Source organism: Tenrec ecaudatus, unplaced genomic scaffold (assembly GCF_050624435.1).
Source record: "Tenrec ecaudatus isolate mTenEca1 unplaced genomic scaffold, mTenEca1.hap1 Scaffold_783, whole genome shotgun sequence".
Taxonomy (NCBI): Eukaryota; Metazoa; Chordata; class Mammalia; order Afrosoricida; family Tenrecidae; genus Tenrec; species Tenrec ecaudatus.
Genome location: NW_027459684.1, coordinates 168,247 through 172,538, shown reverse-complemented (window position 1 = coordinate 172,538; position 4,292 = coordinate 168,247). Strand labels below are relative to the sequence as shown.

At 36.4% G+C, this 4,292-nt stretch overlaps 1 pseudogene; it reads right to left on the bottom strand.

Moving 5' to 3' along the window:
- Window positions 1-3,520: 3,520 nt before the first annotated feature.
- Window positions 3,521-3,621, bottom strand: LOC142436903 (U6 spliceosomal RNA; annotated as a pseudogene).
- Window positions 3,622-4,292: the final 671 nt, after the last annotated feature.

Here is a 4,292-nt window from a genome sequence, read left to right as displayed (position 1 = left end):
ATCTTCAATTTCTTCAATACTAGCTTTAGTGGTAGATGTTTAAATTTTGATAATAGTTGTACTATTTGTTATCTTTGTATAAGTTGTCTTCCTTGTATAAATATAGATGTTGTCCTATCACAGGCTATATTGTACTTCAATAGAGACCATGAGATGTTCTTTTTGATGCTCAATGTGATATAATTCCTCTTGAATTTGTAATTTCTTACAGAGCCAGTGGTCATCAAACTTTTTAAAGAGGGGACCAGTTCACTGTCCCTCAGACACATTGGAGGGCCGGACTATAATTAAAAGAAAAACTATGAACAAATTTCTATGCACATTGAACATATCTTATTTTGAAGTAAAAAACAAACGGGGTAAAACACCTGGCAGGCGGCATAAATGTCCTTGGTGGACCGTATGTGGCCCACGGGCCGTAGTTTGAGGACGCCTGATTATCTGATTCAAATAAGTCAATACCAGTCAGTTCAGCTCACGAATGGCTAGCCTACCAGTTTTTATGCATTCCAGTTCATTTCTGATGACTTATAAATTTCCTATATTTGTATTTCAGATATCCCACATTCCAATTTTTAATGGATGTTTGAAGTGGTTTCTCCTAATTTTGAGTACTTTCCCATCATTAAATGAAGGTTACAACACATTTGTTCCATCTGTATCAATAAGGCCAGTTCTACTTTGTGGAGGCAGCTCTTGCCTAGTGAAATTTGGAGTGCCTTCCAACCTGAGTTGTTCATCTTCTGGTGCTATATCAGATAATATTCTACTGGTATTCATACGATTTTCAGAGGCTACATTTTCAGAAGCGAAGCTCCTTTTCTTTGTTCCTAATCTGTTCTTAGTCTGGAAGACCTGCTGAAACCTTCACCATGGGTGACCTGGCAGTGTTTGAAATACCAATGGCATATCTTCTAACATCAAGCAACACACTAGCCACAATAGTAAAAACAAGCATGTCTGATGGCCACTGTTATCCTTTTATCTCCCTGTATTTGCCTATTCTATATACTTCGGATAAGTGGGATCATATGATTTCCTTACAAGTTATTTCAGTCAGCATACTGTTCTCAATGTTTATTCAAGTGGTAGCATATATCAGAACTTCATTTCTTTTTATGGCTGAAATATATCTTATTTTATAACGCTACCACATTTACTTATCCACATTTGGATAAATTCCACCCTTTGGCTATTACGAATAATGTTGCAATGACATTGGTGTACAAGTATCTCTTTGAATGCCTGCTTTCAAGACTTTTGAAATATACCTGGTAGTGAAATTGATGACTCATAAGATAATTCTATAATTAACCTTTTGAGAAACTGTTTTTCCAGTGGCTATACCATTTTGCATCCACAGCAGCAATGGCAATTTTTTTCTCAGTTTCTCCAAAGATGTGCCAATATTTTATATTTCTCTGATAAAAGTTATCCTCAAAACTTTGAGTTAATTCTGGCTCTAAATAATCCTGTTAGACAGGATAGAACTTCCCCAGAGGATATCCCAAATTTTTACAAAATAGACTTTCACATAATTTTCTGGTAAAATGGCTAATGGGTTTGAATACTAACCTTTTGATTTGCAGTCAAGCATTTAATCACTGGGTGTATTAGTCTGAGTAGACTAGAGAAACAAATCCATTGAAACTCATATGTATATAAGAGAGAGTTTTATATAAAGGGTAATTGTACATTAAAAATGCATCCCAAAATAGTCCAGCCCAAGCCCATAAGTCTGATATTAGCCCATATGTCTGATAATAATCTATACAGTCCTCTTTAGACTCAAGAAACACATGCAATGACAACAAGTGTAGTGGGTAGAAAGTCTTTGGATCCAATGAGGTTTAAAATCTCAGCCCTGGCAGGGGTCTCTACAGGGTTTCTCTGGCTTTAGAGGTCTGATTGCATCAGAGTAGATTCATGTGGCTTCTTCAGCTCAGGAAACTAGTGTAGTTCCATGTGTCTTGTCAGCAGCAATGTTTCCCAGGGACTCCAAGGAGGAGATACCAGATTTCCCAAAATTCTCAGGAGAAGGCTATGCCCACAGAGAGGCTTCATTGGCTATGACCCAATTGACCGACTAGATTCCACCCCTTCATTCTTATCCTCAAATTCACAAATGATTATATAAATACCACACTGGGTAACTAGGGCTCCTATAATCAATTTCAAAACAATGTTGTTGAGTTGATTCAGACTCATAGTGACCCGGTATGTAGGTTTTCTGAGACAATACATCTTCATAGTAGTAGAGCACCTAATTTTACCCCTGTAAAATGGTTACTTGGTTTGAACTGTCCACCTTGAGGTTAGCAGCTATGTTAGGCTGACTTCTGGAGAGAAGGAAAATCAGTGACATATGTGCATGAGCACACACAGGAACACAGAGAAGTGTATGTGAAAATAGAACTAATGTAATTGTAAAAGTGGAGAGTCCAGTTTGGTTCCAAGTCCATGGGTCACATGTTAGACTTGACATTTCACCTGTCTCCTGTAGCTTTAGTATCTGATGAAACCAAAATAGGCAAGAAGATCACAGAATAGATTTGTTACTGGATACGTGAATTAATCCAAGTTTGACAGGTCAAATGTCAGGCCACTAAATAGGATCAGCAAGCATATGATAGGTCATTGGCTCAAGTCCACAGAACCATCATTTGACATATCAGATAACAGAATCCAGACTCAGCAATAAAAGCAAGCATTCCCATTTTATAGGAAGTAGGCTAACCCCCAAGGAAACTTCCTTTCATTTGCATCTGGACAAAAGGATTTCACACCAACCAACCTAATCTTCTGTTAGGTCACATCATTGGCAATTATTAGGCCTCACATGCCAATTTGACATGAAATATACAAGAGCTGGCTTACGGTCAACCCTCAGTACAACCAGGGTTCCTATATAATCATCCAAATTGGGATGAAATAGTATCTTACTGTGATTTGACTTGCATTTTCAAAATTCATGATGTGAACATCTTTTCATGTGATTATTAGCTACACACATCCTCTTTGGAGAACTGTTTATACTTTTGCCCATACGAAATTGATTACCTGAAATGTAATAAAAATTAGAAATAAAAATTTATTTACCTATTTTATTTTTTAAAGGATATTTCATTGCATTTTCAGTGAAGGCTTAGATGCAGTTTAGATTCTCTTTCCATAATGTCTACACAAGTTGTCAATTGACATTAGTTACATTCTTCACAATGCAATAGCATTCATTTCTGTTCAGGTTGTCCCATTTTCATTAATCTACTTTCCATTTCCCCATGTCTTCTCATCTTTTCTAAACAATAATTATTGACCATTTGACCTTATATAAGTGATTTTTTAAAGAAGCCTAGTACATACAAATGATTTCCTTTTTTTTTGTTTATTTGAGCCAAGCTATTACTTAGGTTAAAGTGGGTTGATTTTACTTGACAATTTAAAATTATCTTAGTGTAGTAGTCTCAACTGACTTTTAAGTATGGATTTTTAATGAAGCTTTTGATATTTTACTGAAGCAAAAAATGCGAAAATCTTCACCAATTTGAGTGTAATCTTTGGGCAGGGTCTGTGCTGATCTTTTTTGTACCATTCTGATTTTACTATATGTGTTTCTAAAACTGGTTATATGTGGATTTTTAAAAAGGAATTTGCCATTGTGTTTCATAAATTTTTTTTCTATTTTATCAGTATCCAACTATGTGAAATTAATGAGAACAGTTGGTAAGTGGGCAGAATAGGACTGTGGTGTGTGTACACTCATAATCTTTTTTTTAAATCATTATATTGGGGACTCTTACAGCTCTTGTCATAATGCATAGATATATTATGTCAAGAACATTTGTACATATGTTGCCATCATCATTTTCAAAACATTTTCTTTTCACTCGTAATCAGACGTCCTGCTTTTGGCGGGACAGTCCCGATTTTTAACAATTGTTTCCGCATCCCGCGGCATTATTAATAAGTCCTGATTTTGGAAAAGAATGCACAAGCTAGGTTATATGGTTTTCAGCTGCCATGTGGCTATTTCACCAGGATATGAGTTTTATCAATGGTGTCCCGCTGGTGTCCCGCTTTACCAATGTTAAAATCTGGTCACCTACACCAAGTGCTGTCTTCCTTCATCCACTTTTATGTTGTCTGTCCCCCTTGGAGTGGGTTATATGTTGATCATAGTGATTGGTTCCATATTTCTCCTCCCAACTTCCCCTTCCTTTTCAGGTGTCACTGCTCTCATTATTGGTCCTAAGAGGGTTATCTGTCCCAGATTCCCTGTGTTGTGAGCTCTT